This window comes from Heterocephalus glaber, unplaced genomic scaffold (assembly GCF_053883595.1).
Source record: "Heterocephalus glaber isolate CG9 unplaced genomic scaffold, H.glaber_assembly_v1.0 deba00000676, whole genome shotgun sequence".
Classification (NCBI taxonomy): domain Eukaryota; kingdom Metazoa; phylum Chordata; class Mammalia; order Rodentia; family Bathyergidae; genus Heterocephalus; species Heterocephalus glaber.
Genome location: NW_028258156.1, coordinates 28,722,277 through 28,744,030, shown reverse-complemented (window position 1 = coordinate 28,744,030; position 21,754 = coordinate 28,722,277). Strand labels below are relative to the sequence as shown.

At 41.7% G+C, this 21,754-nt stretch overlaps 1 protein-coding gene across 6 annotated transcripts in view; it reads right to left on the bottom strand.

Moving 5' to 3' along the window:
* Cd36 (CD36 molecule (CD36 blood group)) overlaps nt 1-21,754 on the bottom strand; it is a 99,627-nt gene that overhangs the window by 62,305 nt on the left and 15,568 nt on the right. Inside the window, exon 1 of one of the 6 annotated variants that reach the window (XM_087206731.1) lies at nt 9,142-9,314. The exons of 2 other annotated variants lie outside the window; for them this stretch is intronic. The gene's annotated coding sequence lies outside the window, so the exon portion shown is untranslated. Of the gene's footprint in view, nt 1-7,707; nt 8,098-9,141; nt 9,315-21,754 lie in introns of those variants that run through there. 3 more of the 6 variants (XM_013070345.3, XM_021253986.2, XM_087206734.1) reach the window with 3 other exon arrangements.

Genomic DNA, 21,754 nt, shown 5'->3' with positions numbered 1-21,754 from the left:
GCGGTGTGGAGAGAAAGGAACCCTGCTCCATTGTTGGTGGGAGTGCAGACTGGGGCAACCACTGTGGAAATCAGTATGGAGATACCTCAAAGAACTAGGGCTGGAGGTCCCATTTGACCCAGCTATTCCCCTGCTGGGTATCTTCCCCAAAGAATTAAAAGACTCATACCACAGCGATATATGTGCACCCATGTTCATAGTAGCACAGTGTGTAATAGCTAAAGCTTAGAAACAGCCCAAGTGCCCATCAGCTGGAAACTGGATAAAGAAGATGTGGTTTTTTTATAAAATGGAGTACTACTCAGCCATAAAGAATGAGAAACTAGAGTCATTTATAGCTAAATGGATGCATATTGAGGCCATACTCTTAAGTGAAATAAATAGGACACGCATGTGTAAATACCGAATAGTTTCTCTAGTGTGAGAAACTGAAAGTATAAATAAGGATGAAAATGATTAAAACAAATAATTGATAATTTGAAATAGGAAAAGGTCCAAAGGGGTAGGGGTGGAGGGAGGGGAAGGGGAAAGGAAAGAAGGGAAAGGAAAAACTATGAGAAAAGAAAAACAATGGAAACAAAGTCTATGTAAATAGGGAAGGTGGAGGGGTGAAGGGTACATAGGTAATGGGGAAAAAATAAGAACTAAGATACATCATGTTCAGGTACAAGCACCCAATGATAAATGTAAATGTATTGTATAACTAAAATGTACCAATAAATATATAAATAAAAAAAAAGAAGGTGGAAATTTTGAGATGGGATGATGGGATAATCACAACGTCATTCAACAGAAGATGCGTCAGTCACTCTATTGAAGACATTACTTTATTCTTATAGTTACAAATTGGGACATAAGAAAAACTCATAATTTTAGAGCTAATGACCCTCCCACTTAATCACTGATAATAAAGTAATATGTGAATTTTCAGTAACTTCTTTAAAGGCAAACTCTGTTGAGAAGGGATTAAAATCCTAAGTAATTAGTGAGGAGGGAAGTACAGACACAAATGTAGATTTGAAAAACCAGAGTAAATAAAAGCTATATGAGTAATAATAATGATACCAATACAACAATACAGCAATAATGAATTTCGTAAAAGCAGGCATCATGAGTACCAAGGAAGCTCTTGGTTATTCTCCTGTTCCCCAATATTTGAGAATTGCTGTCCCAAGCCTAGTCTGATTTAAGCATCCATTGCAATTGAGCAGTGCACCCCCAGGTAACACTTCTCACTCTGCAGTTTCCAGCAGTCACGTGCCAGTCCCTGCTTCCAAGAGAAGGAAGCTTTCTAACAGGGAGTGGGACTCTGGGCTTGCTGCTCCCTTCTAGGGCATGTCCTTCCCTAGTCTCATCTCACCCTCAACCCTTTGCCCACATAGCAAGCACTTGCCAGGCCCTCGTGCCTGCAACCTGAACCCCTTCCGATCTGTCTCCTTTGCCAGCAGATTAACACCCAGAAGACAGAAAAGCCTGGCCGTGCTTCTCTGCTCTTACTTTTATTTTCTGACTCCAAGAAGATCATGCCCTCTGTTGCACTTTCTTGTTGAAATCTGCAGATTACATTTGAAAGTACTTTCCTATTACAGCCGGAATCATTGACCCGAGTTTTCACTTATGTAAGCTTCTATCGCCTCAATGACAATGACAATGTTTTATTAATCTATGGCCATTACAAGAATGCCATAAAATAAGTCCCTGAAGCATTTTTATTCTGGTCTTTTAATTAGGATAAAATGTGAGGAGCCACTCAACCAAAATCCCATGTTCCTTCTCCACAGGAGCTCATAGGATGAGGTGGAGGGCAGAGTCATAAACAGATGGTTATGACAGTGAGTGACACCTAACCCAGGGGCTGAGAGCCAGGGCTGCCAGGAGAAGGGTGTTCAGGGACAGAGGGTGAGGAATTGACTATTCCCGAGGGCAGGGAAGCACAGCTCCAGGTAAAGGGGGCAGGGTCGGATTCATGGGGTCCAAATCATTTCACCCAACAGAGACTCCCAAGAAAACATGAAACAAGAGGACCTTTAATGGGGAACTGATCTCACTGGTAAAGTTTTCATATAAGGTGTGAGTTTTAGGTCAGGGCACGTGACTAGAAATGTGGGCACAAGTGGTATCAGTACATAAACTGCACTGCCTTCAATCAACAGGAATTCTTTCTCCTGGGAGTTTATCTTGAAAGTGCTATAAAGTGACACAGATTTTAGGGAAGGAATGCCAGATAAAACATGTGTTTAGGAAATGCCCTGGCGTCATCCTGGAGAACAGAGTGGAGGGAAGGTCAGAGGAAGCCTGTTGAATTAATCTAGGCAGAAGATTACATTGTTTGAATGAAGAAGTGGCTATGGTAATAATTTCAGAAATACTTAGGAGAGACAAGGAAACACTCAGGTGATGGTATGAATACCAAAAGCCTGTAATTAGCTACATGGGAGAAAACATCAAGAATGAATCTCAGACTTCAGGCTTGAGTAGCACCTTGAAAGGAAATACAATTAACCTGTGTGTGCGTGTGTGTGTGTGTGTGTGTGCACATGTGTGTCAGGTAGAACCAGATATGGAGATGGGGTAAGGCTAACCCCATCTTGGCTAAGTACTTGTGTCTCCCCTAACGAGCTGCAAGAACCTGCTCTGCTTCTTAATCTCTCTAAGTCTGTTTACTCATTGGTAAAAGGAGGACACTATTATCTACTTGAAGATAACAGTGAAAAATTAAATAATAACCATTTTCTAGCACTGTGTGAAAGGTACGTGTGTAAGCACCGTGCATATGTTACTTGCTTATTTTGACCACTTACCTTCTGAGCTAGGTCTTTTATTCTTATTTCACACGGAGAGAAGCGGGACAGAGTAAATTACTAACTTGCCCAAGTTCACAGAGCTGGGATATGTAGGTCACAGCATCAGATCTGTACAGTCTGCTACAAAAGGGTGCTTTAACCAATAATTTATACAGCTTCTCATTAAACACTAAGTACTTTGCATAATTACTATCAGAATGCTTTGCAGTTACCCAATGGGGTGAAAAAAACATACAATCTGTCCACTTAGTGAAAGATTTTAGAGTAGAGGTTATATCCACATACTTTGCTGAACAGTCGGATAGATTTAAGCACAGTAAGACACAACCCATTTTGCGATCATTTATAATGTAATTTCGAACATAAAAATGTACATCACAGAAACATAATGACAAGGTCATGTGTTAAAACGGACTAGACAGTTACAAGTCAAGATATGAGTGTCAAGCTCTAGATTTAACCAAGCGACATGGAGATCTATGGGTCCAAAACTGAAGAGAGTGACGGCAGCTATGACATGTGGATGTGAGTGTCTCCAACACAGAAATTACAGGGGAAGCCATAAAATTGAAAGGAGACAGAGGCTGAAGTGGAGGGAGAGCCTAAAAATCTGCAGAAAGGGAAATGGGGGCCTGGGACGCTAATGTACACCAGGTATACGATCTCACTTCACTTCAGTGAGCCCCCAGGGATCCTTTGTGAAGCCAGTGAGCCTTGGTGTAAGATTCTGCCAAGAACTAGCTCTGCTTCTCATGTTCACAGTGTTTGCTGTCAAACATGTGAACATTAGAGGAATAGTTAAGAAGTTGATTTCCATCTCTAAACCTTAGAAAACAAACCTGGCTTCAGAGCTGTTACTTTGCCATGGTAAATAATTATTAAGTTCTTTTCTTTTTCCTTTTTTAAAAAAGAGGCCATTCAGATTGTTCCAATTGCTTTTATTTATTCTACAGAATTTCAGCATCAGAAATGCTCTGTCTGTTGCTACGTGCAGAAGATCTGCACAGAGAGTTAGGAGGCCAAGATGGCATGTGGAATACTCAAGAGGAATATTAGTGGGGTAGAGAGAGAATGGGAGTAATTACACTAAGCTGCCTTTCTGTTTTCTCCTGACGCTAGGATTTGCCTTTGCTCTTGGTTCATCCTGTCTTTCCTGGCTTCATCTGGTAAAGCAGAATTTTTTGAACTATATTATAATAAGAGGACAGTACAAGGATGCGGTATGCGGATGTTTAAAAGACTAAAAGGGAACCTTTCCAAAGGTTCGTTGAGGTCTCAGAGGAACCCAGGGGTGGACAAACAGGTGAAGGCTCTACCTGGGCCACTGCTGGCTCCCACCTCCAGCCCCGGAAGAGGCTGAAGGGAATGTGTGCCGAGGCCGGCAAAGAGCAGCTGCAGTTTCCCATAAAATCAAAGCAGTGAATCACAGCCATGCCTGGGCCAAGGGCGCGGGACCCCAGGACGACTGTGCATGATGAGGGCCACCCCAGGAAGATGAGAGCAGGAAAGTGAGCAACTCCACTAGTGTCTTCATTCTCCTCCTCCCAGTAGCACCATCAGCTGTTGGCCCATTTAGCTCACTAAGGGGTCTGCAGTGGGAGATCTGGGGAAAGGGCCCACAAAGTTCACTCCATGTTTCCATCATGTACAGTATTAACAGTGATAACAAACAGCCACCGCAGCCCGCTGCCACAGGTTCATCACCAGGGCCTTAGAGCCCACAGGGGATATGGTCGGCACTCACTAAATATCTCTGAATATCATGCCAAGGGACGCATGAATCTAAAAGACAGCACCTCCAGCACTATTAGTGTCATGCAGCTCACTCTTTGTTTCTGGCCGTCTTGGATATCAAACTCAGAAATCTGTGCACGCGAGGCATGCACTGTACCAGGGAACTGCATCTCCAGCCCTTGTTTATTGTGAGACAGGATCTCATTAAATGGGCCAGAACAGGCTTAAACTTGAGACACTCTGGCCTCAGCCTCTCTAGTAGCTGGGATTACAGGCATGGACCATCACACCTAGCCTAGGGTTGAGTGTTAAAGAAGACTATCTTTCTTGTTAAACATAATCCAGTTGCCTTAAGAAAAATTTACATCTACTCTAAAATTATACTGTGCTTAAAGTTCTACGCTATGGAACACTACTGAGTGAAGCAATCGTTATTACTTCATTTGTATAACACCCAGGTGGAGGTACAGGAAGCACACCTCATGGTGCCATCTGGTCCAATTCAAACAGAGTAATAATGAAGTTCCAGAACAGGACAATGTCGGCATCCTAATGAATGCAAATTAAACCATGTTCTTAACTGTCTTAAAGGATGACATGATGCCTAGTACCTTGTCAATTTCTTAAAATGCATGATGAGGAAAGGATATTTTCATTTCGAAAATAATGACAAGAAACAAGTTAAGAGATGCAACTAATAATGTTTCAGATAAAACCTGTGCTTATTGAAATTTAAACTGCACAGGAGCGAAGGATGGATGATCATTTTCCCATGAGCACGCTCAAGAACCCTTGGTGAATGCAGCCAAGCTGCCCTCTGGGTCGCTTTCACAAAACGTGCCAATTTTCTGTCATTTCCTTCTCCGTAGGACAGTGTTTCTGTGACAAAGGTCTCTGGGTATGTTGCAAAATATCTTCAACTATTTTGTAGGGCACTATGCCAAGCATTCAACTAAAAATGCTACTTATTCTCTGCATTGATCAGCAGACACAAAACAGAATTCACCTTCTCCTTCTCCAGAAAGAAAGGACTAGAAAGTTGATTGTGGAATCCATGGCATACTAATGTCCCTTGTTAAAATAAAAAGGCTTAGCCAATTTGTTCTACTTCTATACAGAGCAAATAAAACCCTACAACTAATTACTTACAAAACTATGTTATTTTATATTCACTGTGGTCTTAGGGTTTCACATGTTTCCTTTTCCTGATGAACAGTGTTCCTGGGTAAGAGAATCGTTTAGGCAATATTTGGGATTCCAGGCACCTGACATGAGACCTGCTTCACTGCTCCTGGGCCTCTCCTTTCAGGTTTCACAGAGGTGGTGACACCCTGCAATTGTCACTCGGAAAGCAATCTTTAAAAAATGACTATTATTTTCTTTTTGAACACATTTTTGTAGCATTCCTTCTAAACTTCACGACTTTGTGATTCTTTAAAAAATGTTACTGTGAAAGTTAGTTCATAAATACTAAGTCCCACAAGTAGTCATATTAATGTTAAATTCATGCCACAAGCAAAATGAGCCATGGTCACAGTGTTATGTAATTGTGACTGCTCTGCTGACAGAGAAACGGTTCTTTCATTTAATGTTCCAAGGCCGCAGCCCTAAATCCTTTGCCACTGGTTTGTCAGCACCGTAATGCCTTTGCGTGTGTGTGTGTGTGTGTGTGTGTGCGCTTTTGTGTTTCCAGACAACAATTCTTCCGAGTTCAGGAGCTTATCTATTTTCCCAGGTGAAAATTGTTTTATTTTCCTCAGGTGTTTGCTTTCTTAAACTCTTAGAACAGTCAATTACAAATTGTCATTGTCCTTTACAAAAGGATCAGATTGCAAATAATTAGTGTTTGTGTAGTAGGTCATTCGAAGATATTTCTCCTCCTCCCCTTCCCCCGTTAGGGTTACAGGAGTCTCATACAAGGACCCGCAAATCCGCTTTGATCCCTTAGGTCTACCTGACAACAAGGCAGGTTGCCTACTTCCCTTCATTTGATCCAGACTCCACCTGATGTCTAAGTTCCCTCCCGAAGCAGGAACAAGGAGTTGACACTTTGGTGAGTGAAGCACAACACTTTCCCCAGAACTGCACAGGCCCGGTACTCATTCTCCAAACCTGAAAGCCAGGGCTCTTTCTGGAGGAAAAGGAGCCTGTCTGCTTTACACCTTGCTTTGTAGAGTATCAAGGAGAGACAGGGAATTGATGTTTTACATAAGCAATCAATTTAGCATCTAAAAAAGCATATCCTTAGTTTACTTTCTGGACAAGACCACTGGAGAGTTCTTTGCAGTGATCAGTGGTCTCATCCAGCTAGGAACCAAACATACCATTAAAAAGCTCAACTAGGGCCTAGGGACTTAGCTCAGTGGTTTCACCACTTGCTGTGCAAGCTCAAGGACTGAGTTAGATCCCCAGTACCAAAAAAACCCCAAAAAGCTTGACTATGAAATAGCATCTCCCACCTTTGCACAAATGACACTGGGTGCCCCAGCAAATAAAATTTCCATGGTCATCAGTTAGCCATAAGATTTGGGTATGGAAAAGTATTTTTCCTTTCTAAGAGTTAAATTATTAAAAGACTGGATACTTCTGATTATTTCCCTACCTAATGTATTTTTCATTTATGACAACAAGCAACAAAACACTTTCAGAGTACAATAAACAAAGGTCATTCAACCTCTACTTTGATTTTAAAAATAGTTTTTCCAACTTGGAAAAGAAAAAAATTATTTGGTCAAGTTTTTTTAGATTATCCTTTCCCAAAGATTAATATTAAGAAAGGCTTATGAAAAGGTAAACAGAAATTAAAATAAAATATGAAACTATGGAGTATGTGGCAGATCAATTTAGAAAACCAAAAGCAATAGCTCTTTAACTAAACTTCATGAGATTTTTCAGCTTCTCTGATACTAAGTAAAATGAGAATTTCATAGGCTGAATTTAGAGCTTTGTGGAAAGATACCATTCAAAGGTTAAAAGTCAAATTTCCTTATCCATCTTGTTACAAGTTTATAAATATGCTAAAAGAAGCATCATAGATTTAATTATCGCACCACGCAGCATTTATCATCTTAGAGAGCTGAAGGACAGCAACTGCTAATTAGTGGATGGCAGCGCATCCACTGTAAAGACATGCATAGCCACCCTCCTAAACAAGAAGGAATCTGCTCACCAACTTCTAGAAGAGAGTGCTCACCATGCGGAGGATCTCAAGACTGGCTGCAGAGACTACTGGAGGAGACGAAGAGACCAAACACATGATTTGCACAGCACAGCAGCTCGGAGCTCAAAGGGTGCACAGGGGCTCTGCCACTCATTTATCTGCAAGGTTATCCTGCCATACGAAAGTCATTCACATCCTCAGCATTCCAGAGCTAGGGAGGCATGCTCACACGGGATAAATATAGATCCTGACACCTGAGCCAAGTGCAATGAAAGTTAACTGGAAAAGTCTCCCTGGTGTGTGCCTGGGTGGAGGAAAATACCACCCTGGTCCTCTGCTTGCTGAGACCTGGGTGCCCCTTCAGAGACAGTTGCTGTGCTAATGGAACAGGGGCATTCTGGAGATCAAACACTAATAACCACCTTGCTTCTCCTCATGATTACTGTTTGTTCTGAGAGTAGACATGGCTCAGGTTCCCCTTCCTGCTGACCTGGATAAGCAGCATGAGAGTGAAAGTATTATTTAGACAACAAACAGGTTTCTGCTTTTCTCATGTTTACAGGTGAGTTCCTGACAGGTAAATATCTATTTAGTAGATTGTCTTCATATAGTATTTTTTCTCTGGTGTATTTTAGTAGTAATTTGGTCGTTTTTGTTTAACATAATTAAAGATAAAAAATGTGCCATGCACTTAAATTTTGGAGATCTTTGAATAATGCGGCTTATTTAGAATGAATTTTGCCTAACACTACAGATAGACATATGAATAAAACTATCCTCAGACTAAATAAAGTGTGGTTAAAGCTATTGCTCTAAAAAATAATGATGAGATTCCTAGCAATAAGTCACCCACTGAGATTATATATGAGAAATCTTTAATTCCGTATTAAAACAAAATACAGAAACTAGAAAAGAATTGTACTGCTTGCCCGATATTTTCAGGTATTAAGTATTTTCCATTAATATTTCTTTTATAGAATGGCATCAGAAAAAATGAGAGATTTTAGAAACACCACTTTTTAAATTAGACTCTTCTGCAACCAATAGTATTCACTGTCTCAGAAAAAATAGCTGCTTCGTCAAATTACCAAAATCAATATTTTCATGTGTTAGATCCTATTAAGGATTCAAGATCTATTAAGATCTCAAGCACTGAGCGTTGCCCATGTGCCTGGCACTTCGCCCTGGATGTATGATGTCATTTAATTTTTGTCTCCTCGTTGCAAAATAATCTTCCAAATTAACTTCACATTTGAATCCCGTTTTCCAGGAAAGAAAACAGAAACTCAAAGGATGATACTGATCCGGAACATGTGACTCATTAGTAGTCCATGGGCGAGTGTAACCACAAAGTGATAACTTGCAAGTGAGCTTTCTGTTCTGTCCTTCCGCGGTTACAGATTAAAAACAAATTACATCGGCCCTTAGATGTGCCAGACTCACCGCTCCACGAGCATTCCCAAAGCTTCTCTTTTTATCTCTTGTTTAAACAAAGTTAGGTATCCCAAGGGAATATTGCTATGACATCCAGAAACTCCCCAAAGCACTGCGTCCCTAAGGCGAAGACAGAGATGTAAGCCACGGTGCTGGCAGAGACACTTCTCGTGGACTTACGCATTGAAACCCTTCTCGCCCATTGCAGAGGCGGAGTTTGACCCTCCGCACCCGAGCCTGGAACATCAGTCCTGATACCACGACTCCTCTCAGACAGTAGGAAGCCTGACATGGGAGAGGGACAGAGAGCAAGGACTGCGGTCTGCTGCTCAGGACCAGGAGGAGTCCTCCACGAGAGGTAGATGCCGATTTCCATGGGCAGATGCCACAGGTTTCCAAACATCACAGAACGAGACTCTTCATTATAGAGCAAAATATTTCATGCGTGTAAAACTTTCCTGTTACTTGAACTAAAAACTTGTAAAAAGAAAAAATAGTCTTAGCAAGAAAGCAGAAGACAAATGTTAAAAATGCAGTGAGCCTATGTGTGCAGTGACTATCACAGAAAGCCTCTGACATCCTAGGTGCTATTGTGTCTAAATATGGACTTTGTCCTACGAGTCAGATTAGGACATTCTGAATTTCCTTTCCTGAATTATGTGTGCATTATCATTAAAGGCTTCATTCCTTGCTGAGCGTCAACTCATGAGGGGCACGGGATGGTGGAGGAACAGCAGCTGTGTCTGTTCTGAGCCCCTGGACAGGGCCTCCGACCTCTCCCCACCCAGGGATCCTCAGACATCCTCTTCACCAGCTTTCTTCAAAACTGGACATGTCCTACAGGATAGCAATTAAGCTGAAGACTGGTTTTCCCTGACTGGTTGCCTTTTTAGGGAACCTCAAGTTTCGAAGGTGGCAGCACCAAGACTTGCCTGGCCTTTGCTGTGCATTGAGCAGTGAAACGGAAGCCGTGAGCCTTGGACTCGAGCTGCTGACAGAGCAGCCCTCATGGGATGTGTCTGTGGAATTTCCCATTTCTGTGTGAGAATCTTTCCTCAGAAGAGCGGTGAGACCCAGCTGTACGTGTGCACAGTCACGTGGCTACAGGGGTAGCAGCACTCACTTGCTCTCCCCTCAGGTCTGCCAGGTGCTGCCCTCTGTCAGCTAGATGTCTGTCTTCCTCCTCCAGGTGCCCATCAGGAAGTATTGGTGGCTTTTGCTTCAGCTTTCAATATGTTGTGCTGAATTTGTTCAGAACATTTAAATTCATAAAAATCCTTTGGGAGAAATTAAAATTTTTAAGTAAAGATTCACCCCTTATGTGTCTGTCCCTGCCCATTGTGTAGGGGTTAGCAATGGATGGTTCCTGAAGCTTGGCTGTGGGACATAGGAGGAGAGAATATGAGATTTTCTAAGGAAAATTTGGCACGCACCCCTCCACCCCACTTGAAAATAATGAGTAAGAGTCACTGAAATTCTCACACATTAACCTTACTCATGTGTGCTTGAGAAAAACACCTATGAGAGAAGCAGCCTTGTCTATTAACAACTTGATTCAGCTGTGTATTCAGGCCTGAAAGGCATTTGGGCACCATGTGTGACTGATTACATCAGCTCACTCTTCCTTCAGGGTTTTCTGTTGGTTTCCATGTCACTGTGGAATGATTGCACCCAAAGACATCCTTCCGAAGGGCCACTTACAGGACACCTGTGACAGAGGTTTAATATTAAACTTGTCTGCATAACTCATTGTGTGAAATCTCCTTATTTTAACAACAGTTTAAGGTGAAGTTTTTTATCATTGCTTCTCAAAACTGACTTCAAAATACTGTTGTTTAAAAAAAAGTACTAAGAGTACTGTTGTGTTTGCCCCACACAAATGATAACCATGTGAGGTAGTGCATGTGCTAATTAGCGAGATGTAGCCATTCTACAATATGTATGTACTGTACTTCAAAACATCACTTAGCATATGATAAATACCTATAATTTTATCTGTCGATTTAGAAAGGTAAAATAACACTTTATAGGTTTGAAGCATTTCTTTAGAGGAGAGTGCTTACTATATGCTTGCTATTCAACAGTACTCAGCTTGAAGGAAAGGCCCATTATCGATTAGTGCTATTACATTTGAAGCCTAAAATTATGGCTAAGATTCATACCCTTTTAATTGTAAAAGCCTTACAACGATTTGCACAAAACCTTATCATGCCAAAGCAACATTCTTCCTGGTGAAGATTATTTAATCATTTACTTAATAGCAAGATATAGTGAGATTCTGTTCTTGGGTCCATATCATGCTAATTGTGGGGGAAATAAAACACAATCAGCCAAAGTGTATTTTCTGGAAAATCTTACTATTTAGTGAGGGGGGACAAGCTGAATTGCAATGTGATGAGCTAAGCTGAGAGCCCAGAGAGCATTCACACACACACACACACACACACACATGCATGTCTGTGTATGTGTGTATGAATGTGTATATGCACATGTGTGCGTGTAATGTACACATATTCTGTGCTTGTGTGTGTGAGAGAGTGTGCACACAGTAAATGAGCTGATACCCATAAATAGGAAGGTTTTAACTGGAAAAGAATTAGGAAAGTATTCAAAGACAAGGGCTCAGCAAAGGCACTGGGTGCACCGTGGAAACATGGAGGATTTGAGGAACTCGAGGCAGAAAGTCAAAGGCCAGGGGACAGGGGGGCAGTGGCTACAGAAGAGTAGTGAGAGATGACGCAGGAATGAGTGAAGAAATGGGAGCAACCCTGCTGAATGGAATGCGGCCTGGCTTGAAACAGCAAAAATGGAGGGGAGAAAGCATGAACTTAAGCAATATTTAGAAGATCAAATCAAGCAGCTCGGTCCCGGCGGTGCATGAGAAAAGGAATGAGAAGAGTGGAAAAGGCCTTTGAACAGCTGTCCCCTCAGCTATTTGGTGCCTCGGCATGGACGCTCCTTCTTGGGGTAACTCAGGGGAACGCATCTCACTGAGGGGTGGCAGGCACTGAGAAAGTATTTCCTGAATGACAGTGTGCATGGGGGAACGCGTGAGTGACCCCACTGAGCCCACCTGGACACAGGCAAGTGGCACACCAACTTTGGGGGAAAATATCTGGGAAAAAATTTGCACCGTACTGAACATGTGCAGACTTCTCTTCTTGTAATTATTCCCTAAAAATGCCATGTTTACATAGTGTTTATATTATATTAGGTATTACAAGCAATCGAGGGACAATTCACAGTCCAGGAGAGGGTGTGTGCAGATTAGGAGCAAGCCTCGCATTGTTAAAAGGCTCTTGAGCATCCGAGGACTTTGGTACCCGTTGGGCCCAGAAGGAGGTGGGCACCCTGAGGGAAAAAGACAGCACAGCTCCTGAGTCTGGCAGTGGAAGGAGATGCTGTAACCACACAGCACAAGGACCCGGAGTACCAGGAGGAGACAGTACTAAAAGCAAAATGCTAAGTGTGACTTAAAGAAATTGTGCCAGAGTTCCCTACGCATCTGGCCCCGTGCAGGGAGCTTGTAACCGGATGGAAACTTCGGTCCCTCTGGGCCAAGAGCAAAGAATTTCCACAGGACACACAGTCCCTCTTCCCGCATAACCAAACAACAGGCTGGCGGCCAATTACGGCAGCGAAGCAGATGTTGCCCTCGTTTTCAAGTCAGACAGAGCGCCTGGCTCTGTTATAACGATTATTTCCATGTGGTAGCACTTTCTGTTCATAAAACATTGTTTTGATGTTATCAGGTAATTATCAGCAATAACCACACAATTCTTATGTACTTCCTTGGTAAGCATTGTGCAAAACAATATGCAGTGAAGCATAGCTCTCTCCTCCACTCCTCAAGATGAACACGAGGAGGGTGGAAGGACAGTCCTGGGGTCAAGGTGAAGCTGAGGCCCCCGGCACGTGGGTCCTGCTTCTGCATCTCTTCCATGTAAAGATCAGACATCTCTCTAGGCTGGCCTGCCCCCCCCCATCCATTTAAGGTTTGGCTTTAGCTTTCCCTGCTCTACACGCAGATATCTGTCAATGCCTATGTTGTATATTCTTCTTTCTTGGTTCTCTCTCTCTCTCTCTCTCTCTCTCTCTCTCTCTCTCTCTCTCTCTCCCCCTCCCCCTTGCACTCTTCACTTCATTTTAATTGTAATCATTTAACTCCTGAGCTAATGCCAGCATTTACCATTTTTGAGTTTAAATAGAAGGTTAAAAATTTAAGGGTGTGACTTTCCTGTCACAGGCCAGGTCTGGATTGGTCACCCCTGCACCCCTCAGTGGCTGGCTGGTGTGGTGGGACCCAGGGCCAGCCTCGGCAGGCAGCTGGGCCCCATTCCTGCCCCAGTCCCCTCCCTGGCCCGGGAGTGTGCCCTCCATCTCTGTGCATCCCACGTCCACGCCCCCTCCCCAGCTGGAAGCTCCTGAGCACCCTGACGCCCCTGTCCTCCCCGCTGCAGTGTGGGCATAGTTTCCAACAGATCCCTGTGTCTCCCATTCATGTTGCAAATCAGGTCGCCTTTCATGCCTGCCGCTGTGCCACCTGCCTGATAAAGCCTCCTGCACGCTCCCCTCTTCATTATCAGGTTAATGGGCTTCTAAAAAGATTCGCTTTTACAATTTATTATTTTAAGTAAAAAATTAGTGCTCACTGCCTTGATAGTAGATTTTAAACTGTTTAGGCCAGTATTCAAGGCCCTCCCATTTCATTTCTATCTCTGTATCAAGTCTGTTCTTCAAGGAAATAATCCCTGCACCCCCTCCTCCTACTTCAAATATTTCTTTTATCTAGAATTTTCAATTCTCTACCTCAAATTTGCCTTCCAAATTCAATGACCGTTCACAAAGTGTGGATAGCTGAAACTTTAAAAAATGCCATATCCAGTGTCCACCCCGGTCTAACTGAATCTGAATTTACAGATACTTCTAAATTTAAAAATCACAGTTAGTGCTATCCTAAGTCCGTATGATAATCTGAGTATGTGCAATGAGACACTTCTGGATACTCACCTTGCAAGAAAATCACTGTCAATACAAAATCACATCATCTGTGTCCTGTATGATCTATCAAGCATATTGCCAAAGTGCAATATCAATAGCACACGCTAGCAAGCCTTGCTGGCTCAGCGGCACACACCCATCTCACTGCAAGACTCAGTGAAAGTCCCTCCTCTCTGTGAAGTCTTCATCCATTCTGCTCACCAGCGAAGGCATTGCCTCCCCTTCTGCATCATCCATGAGGTCTCACACCGGCCAGTGTCAGTCTCGCTGTGTTATAGCTAGCACACAAATAGCCTCTTTCGTGAAATTAGGCATTAATTCATTTAGTTTAATCTTTACTGGATACTAAATAACTGTTTAGTAAGTAGATTTCTTGTGAGTCAGTTTTACAAAGAAGGACCCTAGGTTGGTGCATGTCATGGTCTTGAATTTTTCTTATTACATCTCATTTTAAAAGGTATTTAGTTATGATGAGTGGTATTGTTATGTATATGTAAAATGTACCAATAAATGTTTTGCTTTTAAAAAAGTATTTAAAGGGGCCGGGGATTTAGCTCAGTGGTCGCACGGCCTGCTGCGCAAGCGCAAGGACCCGAGTTCGATCCCCGGTACCAAAAAACAAAACAAAACAAAAAAAGTATTTAAAGAATAGTAAACAAGGTAACATTAATGGAGTCAGAGAAGGAAACAAATGACAAAGAAAAGAGTGGAGGGAGAGGTGATGGACTTGTCCCACCAGCCTAGTGAAGGACGGTTTCTGAGCTGAACTTTTGCTTCTCCTGGCAGCTGGGACCACAGGGAGCAGCACCTAGCCTCACAGCTCCCATCCCCCTGGGCCAGGAAGCTCAGCTTCCCTACAGAAAGCACCACACCTCTTCTCACGCTGCCTCCAAAAATGCAGAATCTCTGAAACCTTACATGGTTTGGCCGTTGATGATGTCTCTGTCCTTATCTCTTACTACGTGCCAAACCACAGGGGCTTCCTGGAACGTGCAGAGCTGCCCTAGCCTCGGGACCTCCCCTGGCTGTTCACACCGCTAGAAGCCTTGCACTCCTGTATCTGGGTCCCAGATCTCCTTCTCTTGCCATTCAGCCTGAGCTCACCTCTTCCCTCTCCAGAGCCAGGATGTAAAACAAGCATTTCTCATCATGCTCTGCCTTCTAACCCTACATTGCTACACTTACCATGCTGCCTATTTGGTCACACACCTGTTAGTATTTTAGAAATCTTTAATATTTATCATTTCTATGAAAATGTAGTGTCCTGAATGCCAGGGAATGTTCACTCTCCTGTCACTGCCACAGCCACACTGTTTAAGAGCACTCAGCATGTGCAAAGCACACTAGAAATATCTTTGGACTTGTTGAAGAAGTTGTTTTGTGTGTGTGTTTTATTCCACATTATCCACACACACACACAAATCCAGAACTTAATCCTGGACCTTAATTGCATGACAAAATTTCCATGGAGAAAGAAAACCAATCGTCCAATACATAACAACACATTGAAGCCATAGCGCATGCCCTAGTTATTAGAGTCAAATTTACTGTCCTCACCAGCCCAGCTGCATTCAGGGCAGGGAATGACACGGTGCATCTGTGCCAAGAGCAGAAACACTGGCGTCCTCCTGGAATTCTGCTTACCTCACGAAGATGCTCTTATTCCAAATCAAGCTCTCCCAAAGGTGGCTCTGCTCACATTCTGAACTGACACACTTGTTAGAGCTCCTTATTTTTTTTTAACCAGGAACATATTACTATTTAAATTCCAGCAATTATCATTCTCAATATTAAAAACTTTTGTACTTGTCAGAGGAATCATTTGATTTGAATTTAGAAATAGTAATATAAATACTGCTAGCCACAGGTATAAAACGTTAACATCCTGCTATCTCATGAACGCCCTTTCTTGGAGATACGCCTCCTACTGCGACAGTCTTGGATCAGGAATTGCTGTCCCAAGACTTACGCAGCACAAATCTCTGCTCCCTGTCAAGAAGTCCGCATAATGTTAAAGCGCATCTTCTACTGCCATTTCCAGTCCTAAACTCAGTGCTACTATAAATACACTCCTCTCCTCCATTTATCAGTGGATATCTTAATGCAAGGTCAGTCCACTTCCTCTTTTTAGGACAATATTCTCAAGCCTGTTGAGGGGAAACAGCAGTGGCCACAGGAGAAACAGGCCCGACTCCAGTTTCCTGATCAAACTCTCGCTTGTCCAAACTCCCATGGCAGAGGACACTTCCCTGGTACCAGTGACTCCAGCACTTAGGCAGAAGCAAATTAGGGACATTTTCTGAGCTGCTGAGAAATACATGGGTGTTAATGTACAATCTCTTCCCTCAGCCAGATGCACACTAACATTTACCACTTATTCATGTGATCCAATTTCACCAGACCCTTTTGCCTGCTTTCAGTTTGATGGATGGTGTTACAAAAGATTTAGATAAGGAGGAGAGGAAGCCCTGGGTCTGGGGCGGGTGACATCCAGTGACCCGGAGGGTGCAAGGCTGAGTCCTGGGAGCAGTAGGTGGTCCCAGCTCTGGGCTCAGTGCCTGCGAGGCTCCCCCCGGACTGGCCACACGTGTGTCACTGAGCAGAAGCACACCCAGGGCACAAGTGGTCAGGTGGGAGCGTGCAGGGGTGTCAGGGGGGTCGCAGTGTGGATCAGTGTGCTAGCAACCTGGAGCTCTAAGCCTGGGGTTCTCCCGGTGCGGTGCCTTTCACAGGGTTGTACTGCTCTTAATCAGCAGTGGTCGGGTTCAAACCACGGCCTCTGGACTTTACAGTCAACTTCTGCTCCCTAGTCCTCCTACCTCCTCATGCATTCACCTACCTGTTTATGAATACATCAAAGTCCTGAGTACATGCAAATCGTTAGATATATTCATTTAATTTTATTCTTTAACTATGATTTTTATATTTGTCTGAACTGCAGACCATTTTTCAAATTATATAAATCCTATAGCATATAGGATATATATAGCATATAAATCCTATAAAATGGTATCCATTTGCACACCCATGTTCATGGCAGCACAATCCATAAGAGCTAAATATTGGAAACAGCTTGTACATCCATCAATGAATAAGGAGAATGAGGAATTTCCACACAATGGAGCACTACTCTGCCATAAAGAAGGATAAACCGGAGTCATTTGTAGGAAAATGGATGCACCTTGAGATCATAATGTTAAGTGAAATACATCAGATACACAAGCTTTAATATCAAAAGGTTTCTGTAATATGAGAAACTCAAAGTATAAATAAGAAGTAAAGTAAATGACAGACAATAGGAAGTAGGGAGATAGATCTTTCTGAAATGAGAAGGGGATCAGGAGACAGAGAGAGGAAGGAAAGGGATAGAAGAGGGAATTAAAATGTGTTATGCACCTGTACCAACTCCACACAGGGATGTAAACATATCCTGCAAATGTGAACTAATAAAAACTATTCATTTACTAAAAGAAGTACTCATTTGTAACATTATGAGGTTGATTTTAATTGCATTATTTAATTAACATGATCATATATTATTTGGTACTAATAGCCACAACACAGAACTAATTTTGATTTTTTTCCTAACAAGGACATTTTATTTTCAAATAATTAGCTAATAAATTATATATACTGTTAATGTCAAAATTAAAATTCTTAATATATTGTGTTTTATCACCAAATATATGGTGAAAACTAAACTGGAATTCAACTTTTTGTCATCAACTATAGACAAGAGCTTCTTTCATTGTTATTTGACTTTTTACATTTCGTGCTCTTAAAATCAATCTTATTGCTTTACATTTGTAATTTTTAATTATGAGATAAGAAAGGTTGAAACCTTCTAAATGAAAATACTTCTCAGCCATTCTATTTGGATATGACTTATGTTTGTACCAATAAAAATAAAAGGCTAAATAGATATATATGACATTAGATTTTCTTTTTAGTCATTGGTCTTGAAACGCTAGAGATGATGCCTATGTTTTATTGGAATTTTAATCAACTGAATGTAATTTTCAAATCTGATAAAGATCGTGAAGTTGCAGATTTCCAGATACAGAAAGAGACCAATAAATGAGAGACATTTCCCCACCTTCATCGGTGGCTTTCAATTACCTTCCACTTTTCCGTACCTTTAATCGGTGATATATAAATTAGTTTCGAAAATCCAAATAAGAATAATTGAAAATCGAGTAGCAGTTCACACTGTCATTGCAGCCATGAGCGCCGTTCTGATAACCTGAATAGGGGTCATCTGGCAACCAGGAAAGGAGTTCTGACTGCCAATCTCTCTTCTTTTAAGTAGCTATTTCCAAATTGATTCTAAAAGTAGAAGTAGGTATATTTACCATCTTCATCATTGTTAATCCTGAGTCTTAAAAATCAGTGGTTGTAGCCTGTAGCCAGGTGTGTTGCCACAGGCCTATAGTCTCAGCACTGAGGAGGCTGAGGCAAGAGGACTGCCATGAGTTCGAGGCCAGCCTGAGCTACATAAGAAAAAGAGAACTTAGTGGTTGAAGAAAACTTTTTCACACTAACAGATGGAAAGTCAGTTCTCTTAGGAGGTAACTAGTTGTAAAACTTTAAGACATGCATAAATAATTTGTTTCAAGACCTGAGAGATTGGTAGGGACAGAAAGATATTGGGTAAAGCTTTGAAAACTGAGTAGGATTTGAACATACCAAAAGAGAAAGAATTGGGCTTCTGGGCAGAGTGAAAGAGTTAAAAGAAGACTTGGAGGTCCTGATATGCATAAGACACACACACACACACACACACACACACACACACACGAAAACAGGAAGGTGGTGAGCATCTCTAAGGAATCAGAGCACATGGAAGGCTGAGGCAGGAGACCAGCCTGCACTACACAGGGAGTCCTTCTCTCATAATCAAAAACAAAAATAAAGACCTTCCATACGCCCGAGCTCTGCTAACTCAATAAGTAGGAAATTATTTTTAAATGAGGTTAAAAAAAGGAAAAGAAAACAGGAAATACCACAAGAGTAGAACGCTTGGCCGACATACCCATCAAGTAGGGACTGGGGAATATGAAAATTTAAGAACAGTTGATACGATTTATTCTTTTTATATTTGGCGTACCTTGGCTCATGATTTCCCTTCACCTTATTATGTTCAGCTTTCCATAAAGTTATAAGCACCTGAGAGTTGCCATAAAGAACATGAGGACAACACCCCGGGGAGCCTGATGCTACTGTTCTTGTTTTTAACTTTTGTGATCCCCGCATTGTCCACCACCTTCCACGTCCTTCTTCACAGGTTGGCGTCATTACAGGTCCGTGCATCCTAACTTCAACCGCACAGCCCGTAAACCAAATACCTTCTGGTCACACCACTGTTGCGGGTATCACCTGCTACTCTCATTTTAAGAAGCACTTCATAGTGCTTATAACGCTTGTGACCAGAGGGAGAGGAGGGGCCTCTTGCCCAGTGCACAGCTGCTGTCACTGAGCTCAGATTGTGCTCCGCAAGCGTGTCTGTGGCACAGTGGATGCCTCAACCAGAAACCAATCATGAACACACGGGCACAAAAGAGACTTCGTATCTCTAAAAATCAAAATATTTTGATATGAAGTCTAAATAACAATAATATTATATAAGTTCTAGTATCCATCAGTTTCAAATAATAACCCATTCCTATGGTAACTTTCATCAGATAATGGAGAAAATCTATGTGTTTGCTCTTCAGCCTTGGTTGTTACACTATCAAGTTCCGCACCCATGGCCATCAATTCCCGAAAGATGTCAGCCAGCTGTACTCCTGTTCATCTTTAACCTTTGCCTCTTCCTGTCTAGGTGTGATAGCTTTCACAGTAGATGATACCAATACCAGGATTTTTGTCTTTTATTTCATTTCAAAATTTTTATCTTTGTTGACTAAGTATGTAAACCATATGCTAACACTTGTCTTTAACACAAGGTTATCATCCTAATCTCTTCACTGATCTGCGGTGTTGAACATCTTTATGCATCTAGAACATCTAGAACACGCTGGTAAGCAATCTAGAGGCTCCTGAAATTTACTGTTGGAGCTTTCACTTATAATTTGTTTTGCTTTTCTTAATAGAATTTATGTGTTTTGTTTTGCTTTGTTTTGTTTTCCTTGTCTAGCACAAGCAAGTGAAGCAGACTGAGTAAATTATACACAGTGTTCAAAGAATGTTGCTGTCTACCATTCCCGATGGTGGTTGGGATGAGAAATTGAAGCAGTGGTAATCTCACTTAATACAGGCTGCCTCAGGTCCCACTTGGAAGTGCTCAGAGCTCAGGGAAAACTTCTAAGGGAAGCCTATAAGTTCAGCACACATCGGTCAGCCCTAAGGAGCCAGCTAGAATATGAAGACAGAGACATGTTGTCATTTGAACAAAGGCCACAGGTCTGAAAACTAAATGGATCACCCTAGTCACGTGATCATGGCTGCCTCTTTTTGCTGTCATCACCTGTCTGTAAATGCATGAATCTGAGGACAGCTCATTGCAAAGTGCATTCAGCACAAGTTACCAGTGCAGTGTTAGCCTGCTTACCTGCAGCCTGCCTGGGCAGCTTCTGCTTGAGATGTGTCACACCTGTGGAACTCAAAGACACCTTTTCTTTGAGTGTCGTGGATTGTACATATTTTCTATTCAATCATATAAAGTAAAACTTATATCAAAAGAAACATAGTGAATAATATTGTTTTTAATTTTCCCCTTAAATGATCTATCACTGCAAACTTTAATTACAAGAGAATAGTAAGCCGTACAAATAATCAGCACCATTCTAAAATGAGAATTATTACAAGTTCATTTAAATATTAAAATAGACTACATTTGTAACACAGATTGGAACACATATTTTCCTTTCTGCACTAAGATAATGGTCATGTTCAAGAGTACTGCCTATTTTTTCCTTAGCCTCATCTGGTATAGCCATATACTGTGCACTGTGTTTATTTCCCTTTTTTTTTCTTTTCCACATGATTTACTTAGAGTTTCCTTCCTTGTCCTTGAAACAAGGAAGCCCTGTGCTTCCAGCCCAAGGGTTCTACAGTATAATGTCTTCCAAAGCAGATATTGGTAGCTGTGTATTATAAGAGAAGAATAGGCAAGCAAATGAGGAGTGCTAACCTAGTCTAAAGGAAACATCTGGTCCCTAGCCTAAACAATGTGCTAAAAAAGAAAAGCAGATGTGTGAATTTGAAGCATAAGCAAACAATGAGGGGCACAGAAATGGGCGAGGTGAATAGCTAAGATGTCAAGGTTTATTTTAATCAAGGTTTATCTGACATCGTTCCTTCTAGAAAACTTAGAAACCATAGGAGACTCCTTGTCCTTTCTATAAAGACTGAAATACATGCAAAATTCATAAAGTAAAAAAATGCATGATTTTTAGTGACAAAAGAAACACAGGTTTTGCTTCATCTTCCTATAAACTTTTCTCTTCCTGTAACATTAAAATTCATTGTCACACTTACTTTGTTCACCAAGACAGTATCCAGAATCAGTATTATCATGGTTTTCTTTGTCTTTTGACCTTGTATTATAGACATTTTTCCAAAGTAAGATAATGGCATAAGGTTAGGAGATACACTAGGAAGACACAGTCACTGAATTTTT